This window comes from Haliotis rubra, unplaced genomic scaffold (assembly GCF_003918875.1).
Source record: "Haliotis rubra isolate DU_JTF1 unplaced genomic scaffold, ASM391887v1 Scf360, whole genome shotgun sequence".
Taxonomy (NCBI): domain Eukaryota; kingdom Metazoa; phylum Mollusca; class Gastropoda; order Lepetellida; family Haliotidae; genus Haliotis; species Haliotis rubra.
Genome location: NW_025767036.1, coordinates 837,100 through 852,151, shown reverse-complemented (window position 1 = coordinate 852,151; position 15,052 = coordinate 837,100). Strand labels below are relative to the sequence as shown.

General features: G+C 40.7%; 1 protein-coding gene across 1 annotated transcript in view; it reads right to left on the bottom strand.

The window, feature by feature from the left end:
* The window catches only part of LOC124285481 (cGMP-dependent protein kinase 1-like), a 128,145-nt gene extending 113,437 nt beyond the window's left edge, over positions 1–14,708 (bottom strand). Inside the window, exon 1 of the transcript XR_006900827.1 lies at positions 14,231–14,708. The gene's annotated coding sequence lies outside the window, so the exon portion shown is untranslated. The remainder of the gene's footprint in view (positions 1–14,230) is intronic.
* Between the last annotated feature and the right edge of the window lie 344 nt (positions 14,709–15,052).

The following is a 15,052-nucleotide window of genomic DNA, read 5'->3' as shown; positions in this document are numbered from 1 at the left end:
TTTTGTGGCGAAATGTGTTCAGAATGTATTTTCAGGAATATTACGTTAAGGGATTGGCAGTTTTATCTATTTTATCTATTATGACCTTGAAATAAAATATCTTTGAAAAGTGCTATTAAACTTGTCTGTTTCACATATGGAACTTAAAACGGCCATATGGGATTACGACATGAAGAGACTGCGTGCTGTTAAACTGTATCATAAGGTGAAGTGTATACATATCACTACATGAATATACGAGACGCTTGAAACATTATCTGATCCAGGGCTTGATTAAACCTGGCTTCGTGCATACCATTTATCACGCAATTGTATTATCTATACTTAATACCATCATAAACCCATTTTGAAGAAGCACGTTAAATCGCGCTCAGGATAACATATAGTGTACACAGAGGTTTTCTAAGATCAGCTGTGTGAATCATGTTTGGGATTCTGTTCTCGTTTTGAATGAATAGGGATGTTACATAAGAACACACCCTACGTCATTCTTTTGATCTGCATGTAAATATGAAAGGTCAGCAAGTATCATGTTCATATTATCCGACGAAGCAGCATCCAACGGGTTTAAAAGGCAACATAACGGTGAAAATAGCCTTGCTCCAAGACGATACTGAAGACTAAGACCATGGATCTATTGCAATTCTACCCCTTTTAAGAGGCTTGCCTAGATAAGCGGACAGTAAAAATGACATTTATACTTTTTGGAAATTATCATTTAAACTATTAAAAATGACTTGTGCAAGTCTACGGTGAAAACATATATCAGTGGATTGCCAGAAGTCAGTGACGAAACCATGGGCCAATAACTTTATAGTACCTTATACCACTAAGAAATGGGTTATGTGCACATGTGTATATCTGAGGAAGGGGTACCTTAGTTTCTGAAAGGGTGAGTGAGTGAGTGAGTATGGTTTTATACCGCTTTTAGCAATATTAAAGCGGGGAAACCAGAAATGGGCTTCACACATTGTACCCATGTGTAGAATGTGACCTGTTTCTCCGGCGTGACAAAGAACGATATAACCATAAGGCTCTGTGTGTGTGTGTGTGTGTGTGTGTGAGAGAGAGAGAGAGAGAGAGAGAGAGAGAGAGAGAGAGAGAGAGAGAGAGAGAGAGAGAGAGAGAGAGAGAGAGAGAGAAAGAGAGTGCGTGTACCTGCCTGTGTGTGTGTGTGTGTGTGTGTGAGAGGGGGAGGGAGAGAGAGTGTGTACGTGTGCCTGCCTGTGTGTGAGAGAGAGAGGGAGAGTGTGTGCGTGTGCCTGCCTGTGTGTGAGTGATTCCGCGTGTCTGTGTATGCTGTGTGTCTATATGTGTGTGCCTTTGACTGCATTAGGTACATATATAAATGAACTATCCAGCCCCTATATTACAGAGTGTCCGCTCCTGGGCTGAAGGATACTGTTACTGCACGTTTCCATATCACCATGAGAAACACGTCTTACATATCTCCAATGTTAATATCAATGCCCATTTCTCTTCCGTTAGGGAGCAAAAGACATTCTACGCTCTTCTTCATAAAATATCAAAGGTCAGAACAACTGGTCAAGCTGCCAATGAGCGGCCAGAGGCTATTTATCCAGGTCAATTAGCACCGACCTGTCGGATATGCTTTATTGGCAATAGCTCCAAGCAGTATAATAGCCATGAGTGCCACTCCGGTAAATTGACGTTGTTTGGGATATGAGATTTCATATTGCATAACAGTAAGGCACATATAAGCAAGTGTCAAAGGCAAACACGACATGATTTATGTAACACATCGTCACAGGTGTAGTGATATCCATCTACCTGTTAATTACATAACAGTTCTAATAGTGGCAATATGGACATTTCAATCAGAACGTGAATGTTACACTGCAACTTAGCTATGTACACTTCCGGAGAAAATCTTTTTTCGTTCAAAATTAGGAATCACGTGTGAATAATAACTTATCCAGGTTTTCACATATTCAAATTCTTACTGAAACTATTTTCATCTCACGTACGAGATTTTCGTATTTCATTACCAGAGACTTCTGTATAAAACGGTCATCCCGAATACAAGCAATATGCCACAATGAGTGAGTGAGTACAGTTTTACGCCGCTTTTAGCAATATTCCAGCAATATCACAGCGGGGACACCAGAATTGGCTTTCACACAGAGTACCCATGTGGGGAATCGAACCCGAGATTTCAGCGTGAGGAGCGAACTCTTTAACCACTAGGCTACCCCACCGCCCCCAATATGCCACAGATACAATCATGTGATACACTTGTACACAAACACATACACAGGAGAAGAAGACGGATCTATATATACTTAACGACTCCAGACTATAAACTCATGAAGCAAGTCTTCACAAACAACGTATCATGGCGTTTTGAACAGACATCCGGAAAAATGTTGCACACATAACTATGCGACATTGCAGTTGTGCCGAGGATCGATGAACATATTACATGTATGCCATCCACCGACGAGCCGTGGTTCCTCACTGTCGGCACCAATCACCTTCAAGGTTTTCCATCCATTCTTCCTCAGTAACGACATTACTCGCCACAATCACACCATGTGATCAAGGCTTAATGCTGAAAGGAACATATGCGAGCATGCGATAGTGGTTGACTAGGACATGAATGAATGAATGAATGAATAATTGAATGAATGAATGAAAGAAAGAAAGAAAGAAAGAAAGAAAGAAAGAAAGAAAGAAAGAATGAATGAATGAATGAATGAATGAATGAATGAATGAATGAATGAATGAATGAATATCTTTACCAGGTGTTATTGGGTAAACAAGGTGTATGGTGTCCCTGTAACACTTCATACATACGAGGTTGGGTAGCCAAGTTGTTAAGTTGTTTGCTCGCAACGCTGAAGACCCGGTTCGATTCCCCACCTGGGTGAAATGTGAAGCCATTTCTAGTATGCACTGCCGTGGCATTGCTGGAATATTGCTTAACCGGCGTGAACCATACTCACTCACTCAGAAACACTTACAAACCCAAGTAGACCATAGACAGAAGCATACAAAATGTGCGACTACGAAAAAGACCTTTAGTTTTGAAAACCTAATTATTTAAAATACCCAAAGTTATTATCACTCTGTAACTGGCACCCTCCCACACCCTCTCATCCATAAATTCCCAATGCATAACAAATGACATATGTACGCAGTGCTGTGCTCTGTGACATTGTGTGTACCACCAATGAAAAAATACATAAATACATATTGACTTATGCTCAGATATCAGTATAAAGTCTCAGTAAATGTTGTATGATACAGTGTTATCTAAGACAACTAAAGGAAAGTAACGGGGTAGTCTCAATTGCCCACTTATAACAAACTTCGAAGAGATCAGAAATATAAGCATGCAGCTTATCTCGTTGTAAAGAATAGCTTCATGGCACTGAATAAACACTACTCACAATACCATGGTAAGATCACAACATTTATGTTGGAATTATAACATACAAAGTGACATTCGTTGAAATACTGAATAATCTTAATCCACTGTTCGCTTTAGTTATCTCCAACTATTCAGTCACTTCACAGCCTGTTCCTAATGACGAAGCATTTTCAGGCTCACAGCACAGGTCAAACCTCTGTGCGTATAAATCCTTGTTCAACAACGGCGAATCTGGATTTGGAAAAATAAAATACACAATGTAATTGTGGAAACACAGAGCGTAAAAAATCCTTCCCTTCGGCAAGGAACATTAACCGACATACTGCTGTCGTCCAGGGGTTTAGTCCAACATGTAGATATACAAAGGGCCGAAATTCGATTACAACGCTGTTTCTTTCAGCTCCTTTGAACAATAAGGGGATGTAAATGTGACATGGTGCTGGAAAGGGTAATGCGTGACCTTGTCGTATGAACAGGTACCTAATTTCCTTGTCGTTTCGGGAATGTAAACAGGTGCTCACAATGAACGGTGAGTGGGAACATGTGTACCGCTGCCTAGACAAGGGGGTGATGGTTTCGGTGGCCACCCTGAGCGCTTAACGTGTCGTATGAGAAAGTCATCTGTAAAAATAACTTTGGGTATGGTACGATAATATCACCGCCGATATTCGATTACATGCCGGACTTTCAGTAAGGTGAAAGAACTTAACCCTCGTACTTATTGAACTTCCCTGTTCCTTGGTTCTTTTTGCTGAAAGGGTACGCTCATATATCATACATGAGACCTTTCCATCCCAGCTTCTAGATACAGAAGGGGCGGTGGGGTAGCCTAGTGGTTAAAGCGTTGGTTCGTCACGCCAAAGACCCGGGTTCGATTCCCCACATGGGTACAATGTGTTAAGCCCATTTCTGGTGTCCCCGCCGTGATATTGCTGGAATATTGCTAAAAGCGGCGTAAAACTAAACTCAGTCAGTCAGTCTAGATACAGACGCCATGCACAGATAACTACATCCACCATTCTCGAGTATGTTGCGACTGTTCACCACCTCGGGACTATGGAGTGAGTGAGTATGGTTTTACGCCGTTTTGAGTAATATTCCAGCAATACCATGGCGGTGGACACACCAGAAATGGGCTTCACACATTGTATCCATGTGCGGAATCGAATCCGGGTCTTCAGCGTGACGAGCGAACGCTTTAATCACTAGGCCACCCCACCGCCCCCGGTACTATGGAGAAATACCTTTATTCGGTATCTGTGGGTGAGTGAGTGAGTCTGGTTTAACGCCTCTTTGAACATGATTTCAGTTGTATCATGGTATGTGTGCCATTGTCAGGTTGATTAGAAGAAACGCCTGACGTGATGCAGGTCGGAAGTGTTTCGCACGTTATGGCAATCTCACAGGAAACGACATGTGCTGAGATATCAGAGACATTATACGGTCGAATTGGGATTCGAATCCACTGTTAGTTTTCAGGCTAAGGGACGCAACCCTGCAGAGTGAATTGTGGCGCTTTAAACTGCTGGGCCACCCTTGCCCTTTTCGAATAATCAAAACGTTAGTATAATATCATTTTCGTAATTTAATTTTATTCTCTAGCGTTCACGTTCTCAATGTCAACGAGCTAGCTAGATTTGTCCCCCACGCACATACATGCAGTTACATACACACATCACTAAAGTGGACTGTCGAGACACCACGTGACGCTATAGTTAGTGTTCTGTACCAAGACGGGCGGTGGGGTAGCCTAGTGGTTAAAGCGTCCGCTCCTCACGCCAAAGACCCGGGTCCGATTCCCCACATGGGCACAATGTGTGAGGCCCATTTCTGGTGTCCCCCGCCGTGATATTGCTGGAATATTGCTAAAAGCGGCGTAAAAAATACTCACTCACTCTGTACCAAGACACATCTAAAATGATAATCCATTTCATTTGTCACACGTATGGCAACCGTCTACATGTTTAAGGAAAGGGTTGAAATGGGACTATGACAGCTGACCAACTAGTAGCCACAGCCTACCAGCAGTAAATATAGGGATCCGCATCCTATCACTAGACAATCCCATTGCTAATTCAGCAATCTACCCCCGCCAGCATGGTTACGCTCGATGCGTAGAAATATGACAGTATCGATCATACACCCAACCTAATCACACCTAGCCCTGAGATGAAGCTTATCTTTTCATATTACATACATGGAGTGTGATAAAGCGACTACATCATAGCAAGTTTGCACATTGATATATACTGTTGACATATTGATAGAGAATATCACACACTTGTCCACTTGTTTATCGCTCTGATTAAACATTCCCAGCATTTCGGAGACGACAGGGGACAAGGTAGTAGTAAGATATCAGAATGACGGGTTTCTCTAGTGCTTCGCAAGGGAGGTGACAAAATACTTGTTCTGACTACCACTGGGCCCCCCTGGATGTTGGAGATAGGGCTGTATGTCAATAGAGATACGTTGGAAATGTACAGCCTTCTTGGAAACTACACGTCGCTTTATCATTTAGCAGAAATTTAAGCTAGACGTCATAACTTGGAAGAATTATTTGACAAGGAAGAATGTTCTGTTTTATTAACATTCCATATATGCTTCTGTCTCTAGTTGGTTGGTTTTGTTGTTTAACGCCACACTCAGCAATATTCCAGCTATGTGGCGGCGGTCTGTAAATAATCGAGTCTCAACCAGACAATCCAGTGATCAACAGCATCAGCATCGATCTACGCAAATGGGATACGATGACATGTATCAACCAAGTCAGCGAGCCTGACCACCCGATCCCGTTAGTCGCCTCTTACGACAAGCATGTGTTAGTGAAGACCAATTCTAACCCGGATCTTCACGGGTCTTCTGTCTATGAATCAGAATCATGTATCTATAACGGGATCTGGAGCCTATTCGTTTCTGGACAACACATGTGTTGAAGAAATACTACTACAACAACACTACCCTGTATTCCTTTACCATTCAAATATGGACAAAGAGGTGTGATTACCAGGATGATCTATTCAAACATAGTCCCCATTTTGAATACACCTAACATACTCACTAACGTATAATTCTTATACGAAATTTAGAACAACAAATCACAACGTACCAGTTGAAACCGGACGCTGGTCTGATACCCCAAGCGTGGAACGTTTGTGCCATCTATGTAATTCCCCGGCGGTTGGTGATGAGTTCCACTACCTGTTCAGGTGTGAAGCCCTTCTCCAGCCGCGGTCTATACACATACATAAAGATCTCTACGAATGGCCTAATATGTTCAAGCTAAAAAAATGTTTATCTAGCACCAGAGTAAAAAATGTGAAAAACCTGTCTAAATTTATCAACATCATCTTTAGTTTAGTTGCAGCTGCATGAGAATCATGTTAACTTATTTTATCATATTTCATTGAAAATTTCACTATATATATATATATATTTAGATATATGTATTTACCTTATATTTCTGTCATCTTGATTGATTATATTATCATATGCGAATTTATATTGTACTTTTCTCATGTACCACCGTTGGTGGGTTCTTTTGAGAATAAACTGTCTGTCTGTCTGTCTGTCTGTCTGTCTGACTGACAACTATGAAACAGGTCTGACGTCCAACAACTATATATCACAGAGGCGATGATTAGGAAATGAATAATCCTTAGCGGGTACGATCCAATCATCTATTTAAACTGTCACAAAACAGTCACAAACACGAATTACTTTGAAACTGTTTAGTAATAAACATTGCCATTCAGAAACAGGGTTATTAGCGTCTAATGTGCCCATGCCATAGACAACATAATATTAAATTGTTATTTGTTGTCTATTTAACACCTCTTTTTATGCAATATTTTTCTTCTTCTTCTACACTTATCAGGAAGCTCAGAAGAAATAATCTTTATTCAGATGATTTTTCTACCCCCAGGCCGACTTGACAAATCGTGTCTGTGCGGTAAGTTTCTGACGTGAAAGAGTGCGCAGGCTTCCAGGACACATAATTCCAGTTTATATCCAGGTTTTCTTTCCCCGCAAGAAACAAATGCAGGTCATGCTTCATACGGCAAGTCGCAGGGTTTGTGGAGAACCGCTATTGGCGATAGTGTTATGATTGATCGTGGCATAAAATTAGAACCAGTAATCAAATCTTATTAACAAGGTTGAAAGCGTTGTCCCGGCATCTCGCGTGAGGGATATTATTATGAAAGCAAACACGCTACACCTAATTATTCACTCTTCAATTCAACATGTTATTGTACATTCATCATTATTATTTTAATGTGTACACTAGTTTTACTAGTTTACTTGGTGCGATAAACACAGTTTGGAATGGCGCATATACACAAATTATAATATATGAGTTATGTGTTATTATATAATACGTTTATATACACGCCCTATGTGTATATTGTATAATATATTGTATACCAAGGTTGAATAAGATAATCAAGTCAAATGTCTCATCGCACGCATATATAGTTACTGTATATTGTGTTCCAAGGATAAAGAATGTAACAGATAAACTAGTCACTTGCAATTGTCTCATTGCATATACTATATTGTGTACCAAGGATGAAGGGAGTAACAGATAAGTAAGTCATGTGTCTCACTGCATGAAAGTATTGTGTTCCAAAGACGAAGGGGAAAAACAGACAAATGAGTAGTCCCTTGTCTCATTGCATATACTATACTGTGTACCAAAGATGAAGGAAGTAACAGATAAAGAAGTCACGTGTCTCACTGCATATAAGTATTGTGTACCAAAGATGAACGAAAAAAAACAGATAAATAAGTCCTTTGTATCATTGCATATACTATACTATGTACCAAAGATGAAGGAAGTAACAGATAAAGAAGTCACTGCATATAAGTATTGTGTACCAAAGATGAACGAAAAAAACAGATAAATAAGTCCTTTGTATCATTGCATATACTATATTGTGTACCAAGGATGAAGGAAGTAACAGATAAAGAAGTCACGTGTCTCACTGCATATAAGTATTGTGTACCAAAGATGAAGGAAGTAACAGATAAACACGTCACGTCTCTCATTGCATCATATATGTCATTGTACATTGGCAGGCTGCTATGTATCACTGCATATTCCGCGAGACATGTGGTTTCAATAACTGCTATCGTTTAGCTTTCAAGTTAATCTCCCTCTGATGGTATCGGCAGTATGTATACATTTCACGCAGAAATATGTTGACAGAATGAGATTGAGATTGCCTTCACGTACAGAGTGGACTTAATAGATGTTAGAGAGAGAACATCTAAGGCGAGAAGACAACACGGGAATGAACACCGCCCTGGTTCTGTGAGCAAGAGGGATTACGTCTGTATTAGCCTGGCAATACAGAGTTAACCTCAGCTGGTTTGGATGAGTGGCAAGCCGTTAATGTGACTTGTGATCGCTGATCACGGTACTGAGAGACTTTGATGGGATTCTCAAAATGGAGGAGTGAGAAGCTAATGACAACAACAAGCAGGGCGTCACATTTACCTTGTGCTCGCGAGATAGATTGTGGATAGATTAGGACGCATAGGTGGGTATATAAGACATTAATCAAGGTATACTAGTTTTTCCTTATTACTATAGAGAATCTGTCATGACATCATACCTGGTCACGGCATGTAATACGAACAAAATCAAGCATTCCTTAAAAAACCTTCAGTAGTATATATTGTACCTGGCATATAACTGACATGGTCGTCTCTCTCGGACAGGGGCGGGGGGATAGCCTTGTTGTTAAAGTCGAAGGTCCGGGTTCGATTCCCCATTTGGGTACAATATGTGAAACCCACTTATGGTGTCCCCCGCAGACTAACAACTAGTCTCGAAATGAACATATTTTACAGAAAAAGGCTCATAGTGAAAAAAACAAAACAAAATATAATAAAAAGGACCCCTGAGACTTCTTCATTTTCAGACACCCCGAAGCCTGTGGAAATCTAGACTTGCCACATTTTCTAGACTTGCGTGGGATTTCTTGGATATATTTGCTTCGGGGTCTGTATGACAGACTATCCCCCGCCTTGATATAATAGTGCTAAAAGCGGTGTGAAACTATACTCACTCACTCTCTCACACACTACATTATTCCCCTCACACCCAACTCTTTCTGTAACACAAACGTTGTTAATGAAGCATCTCCTGGGGTATCTCTGAGCCAGGCCACTGGGGCTCCTTTTCAATTTAAACAGATTTGTTTGTTTCCATCAAAGCGTTAGTCTATTGATACGGCAGTAGTTATATGGTACTATTCCCATCAATGTAGAGATAACCATACTACATTCTGTCCAAATATCGCACCTCATGAAACCAACACAAACACTCGCTCTTACTGGACCCTGATGTACCCTTCTACATACTGTAATCAAGTATGTGTGTACAAACGATACGTCCTTAATAGCCAAAGAGAAGAAAGGTATTCCCATATTTGTATGTGATAATAAAAGTCCAACAAGTGATTCGGGAAAAATGTCTTTCTGATGCTATCTGTAACACGTAAAAATAAAGGTAAGCTCACAGATGTTATCCATTACAGTCAATAAACACCCTGGCGTTTCATTGGATCCGCTGTGTCACGCTCAGTCACGGAATTGAGGTTACATGGAACAGACCCTTTACTGGATCTAAGTATTACCTGTCAACAACCTAGACAAAAATTGAGGACAAACCTAGCATTCACTGTCTGTTGACATTTTCGTTTTCTAGAACCTGAAACTATTTGCGACAACAGCGAGACAAGCCTACAGACCGGAGTAGGAATGGTTGGCGATAATTGTGAAGGCTGATCTTGTCGTGATGAATGTAACCCGAACATTATTGTTGTTTACAAAGTACTCAGATGTACTAACTATACCGAGAAGGAGAGGATGGGCAGCAATTAAAGATCCTGGCCAGTATACACTACATCATGATCCCCAGCTCATAGATCTGTCCTTCGTTATGAAGGCTATGAAGAAACACAATAATTCCTCCCTAAGTGTCGAATCAACAAGTCAAAGTTTTGACGCCCATATCTACAAAGTCATACGATGTCCAATAATCAAAAAGGCAATATATCCAAAATGACTTTCTCTTGCATGCCTTTTCAATTAAAGCCATAAGTCATTTTTAACTATGGCAAATTTGTTGCTGTCGCATACTGAGATCGAATCGAAATATACGACTTTGTAATTAACTCAATTTCGGTGTGGGATTTACTTATCAACAGACGCACATACGGGGCCATGGGAAGTAACGGCATGCATGTCTCCAGTGTACTAATCTCACTGTACTGATAAGATTTCAGACATATGGATGAAGGCGTATTGCCCCAATTTGTCTTGCAATCTTATCGTCATTGAAATATGTCACTGTAACGTACTTTTAGAAAACCTAAACTTACGTTTGGAATTGAAATGTCAAGATTATTTACAAGAATAGGCATCCATTTCCCACTTCAACGTATGGCCATGTTCCGATTTCTTGGTTACACTTCGAGACGTAATAGCGTTTCTTGAGGTGACTTTCAAATATGTTAGCCTGTTTCCATACGATTTGGTTTGATAAAACAAGGTTTCTAAACATATACACACATACACGTGTGTACGCGCACAAACACAACTGGAACGTATAGCCACAAATACCCCAAATCTATCAATATACTTATAGCTTTGTTGAAAATCTCGACACCTTACACCGTTAACTTACTAATCGTTTGCAGCAGAGTGCACTATTCGTATAATAAACGGTTACTTAACTACGGGTGGCTGCACCTGATCACTGTTTATCCGAATTAGGTTTCTCACATTTGTTATGCTCATTTCGTGGACGTTGGAAGGTGACTATTTTAATTTTGGAGTGAGTGAGTTTAGTTTTACGCCGCTTTTAGCAATATTCCAGCAATATCACGGCGGGGGACACCAGAAATGGGCTTCACACATTGTACCCATGTGGGTAATCGAACCCGGGTCTTCAGCGTGACGAGCGAACACTTTAACCACTAAACTACCCCACCGCCTTTTACTTTTGGAAAAACTGTGAGCATTATAACATAATTCTGCTCGCCATATTATGAGTTGTTCTTTTGACGACGACAGTGACGGCGTGGTAACGTCCTGAAACGCCGTGTCTCCACTCGTGTACGACAGTGCTGTTCCTTTTACCTCCAGGCGAACAGAAAACACCTGTCATAGTTTCATAACCCGATAACAAATATAGGGTAATCACAACCTGTCAAGTTTAGTTTCAAATATCTTGGACAGTCGATGTCTTATGTATACATACACGGGGCATGTGCACCATGAATATGAGTAAAGATTCCCCATAGCGAAGTTAAAACGTCAAGTCCCCGCTATACGGCGTCAAGCATAACCACCAAAATACCGCCCAGCATAAATCCACGTAACCGTGCCAGACAGTAAGGTGCGTATGACGGGGAGAAAGTGATGAAGCATTTCCGCACACACTCATCATGTTCAGCTAAGCGGGACGATAGGTCGAGCGAAACGCACAGGTCATTCGGGTGATCCCCTTTCCCGAAGGCCCCTACAGGCTACCATTATTTTCCTGAAGGTCATCTGGACAGTGGTCCATTAGCCTCTCCTTAATTATACCCCCAGGTATGACCGTATAGGAGACTGGGAGTTTGTTGTGTAATACATTTTGGAGCGTTCACGTTATGGTGGGCACGACATTAATGGTTCTTGTTCACTCGATGATATGACAGTCAATGCTTACGTAAATAGTGATTACGTGTTACAGTTACATCTCTGTACCCATGCAGTTAGAACACACAAAATATGAAGTAATGAATTTAATTTTAACGCAATTCAATGTACAACAAATAAACGGCGATAACCATTAAAATATTAACTCACTTAATGAATATAAGCGAGTGACTCTACACTGAGAATGGTGTGTATAGTGTGTCGTACTCTTGGCTAAATATGCCGTTAAATAAACGAAACAAGAATCCACTCTTGAATGGTTAAGTAGACAAAAGCGGATTTTCCTGTGCAGCGTGTCCTGTTGAATGCTATGCTGTAAGTAGCTAAACACTTAAAATAAATTTACCCAGCGTGTAACTTATAGTTATATGCTTGGCGACATATTATTTGAGATCAGTATGATCCACAAATAGTGGAAGTATGGTCATAAAAGCCAGTATCAACTGATCTGATTGTTTCAAAGTCATAAAATGAGATAAGCTTAGTGATTGACAGGTCATTGATTTCAGCATGACAGCTGAGTAGGTCCACTTCCGTGTTGGGCCCTCGTTGGCACAAATCACTAAATCATAACAAAAATATATCCTATCTAATTCAAATGTGATATTTCGACACACCTTTCCATACATCCATACTATCACAAAAAACCCAACTCAAATCACCAGTTAAAATAGGTCAAATCTGAACAAGATCGATTTACACATGGCTATTCATTCATGACCAACATGCATAAAGAAAATCGCGTTTGAAATACACATTTGCACATAACGTCTTAGCCTGTGGAGACGCATAGGGTGACCTATATTTAATTAAACACATTTGAAATGTGCGAGATGTCACTCCCTCCCTCAGTGACGTTGTTCCTGCACAAGGTCACCGCATACACTACACACATAATGAGCGATTGTGGCACCTAGACGCTACACGAGGAAATTGGAATTCACCAACCACGTCTGAAAATAACAATTGTTTACCAGAGTATATACAATGTGTAGTGATGTTTATGTTTACGAAAGGTAGGGATCGGGAGGCCGCGTTGTTCGCCGGTCGGCTCTTATTGAAAAGATACACGTGTCGCTATCCATCCATCTATATTCAGCACAGCACATAGGGTAAGCCGATCTTTATTACAAATCTTACCATGGCAAAACACCATCATCAAATGACAAATACCAGGTGTAAACTCGACTTAGATGGATACTGAATGCCCTTATTCATCCGAATGATTATTGACGTTTAACTAACGACAGCGGGGAGTAAAAACAACCAGGCTATAAACAATACGGCGCTTGACATATGAGATGAATTCAGCCAATGTTTTGAAAACGATACGTTTCCTTGTTGTTGAACGAACCACGTGCGTACGCAATCTATGTAAGGGTCGACTAAAATTACCTTCAATATATAATCATTTGACAAATAGAGACTACGTTTGAGACATAACAGATCACCACTCATCAACGTTCGGATGTAAGATAACCTTACATGTGCAAAACAATACACCTCTCATAGCAAGTTGTTTATGGAAAATAGGGCTTATTCTGTCGAGATGGGCAACCACTGTGTCAAGTCGTACTACAGCCTGAGGCAGTGTGGTCGCTTCAGTGATAGCTCCAGTGATAAATTACCCAGTGATAGCGTTGGTTACGTGATAACACCGCTTGAAAAGAGACTTGTGAACTTTCTACATGCTGTACATATACTGTGATATATTAGATTCGGAGATTTTCCACTGACAACAAAATCGAGGTTGATCATGTTAGTGACGTTATGGTATATGTGTATTTGAGATCACTTGTTGTCAACTACAGATCAATACTTCTGCATGTATGAGTATAAGCTGGACCACACTTGCACAGCTGTCAACAATCACAGGCGACACTGGCATTGGTTTCTCCCAAATAGACAAGGGTCTATTAGAATTGATATATGATTCATCACCGTGTATATAAACACACATTCTCATTGTCAGTATGACCAAATGTACATGTCAACACTGACAATGGCATAAATATTGCATATCAATATCAGGTTAATAACATGTCGATAGCAATCAGTAACATCTGTCCATAACAATACCAGCATTTACCCCACACCACATCCGTTGTTTATATCACTCACCTGTTTGTCTTTGAATGCTTCTTGAAGGATTGTTTGGCTAGGTCTTGGATAGATCGTAAAGCCTGTGGTTCGGCACTGATGCCCTGAGCTCTCTGTTTCCGTGGCCCCCCAATTATCGATGTCTGGGGTAATATTGACTGAAATTTGTCTAATTTGCTTCTCAAAGCTTGTATCTTGTCCTCTTTATCCTCCACCAGTCTTTGCAACTCTCGGATCTTGTCATCTTTCAGCCGAAGTAAATTCTCGAGTTCCTGTATACTTCCCATACTGAGGGTGAAAGTTGACGTGAGTACCCCCACAAACACTCTCTCTTTAAACAAATAACCCTTGACACGGCTATAATTCCTGCATGGTCTTCCGCAAGCTTCTCCAAGCCCGGTTTACGAAATGTATACACTCCAACACTCTCCTTCGTAGACTGAATGCTGTAGTACACTGCGGTTAACAGATGGGTTAAATCTCGTCTGCTTAGTACAAGCCGCTATTCAGTCACATGACCTGAGCGTGGCTCTACAAAGGGAGGTAACTCCCGATAAGGCTGCCACAGCTCTCGACAGATTGGCGCTGACGGGTGTAATTCGTACAGGTTCATTTGTTGAGATATGACAGTGGTTTAAACCTCTTCCTTTGAGAGCAGTAGATAGGAATTGTGTTCCTGTTGTTGTGAGAAGTGTCATTAGCGTGTTAAACGAATTTCTGTGTAACTGTTATTCTCGACAGTGATCACCAGGCAAATGTTGTGAGTGACATGTACATTTCCTATTGACATAGTAATGTTAAGTATCAATCCAGGGCCTAGATTTTCGAAGCTCTCTTAGCACT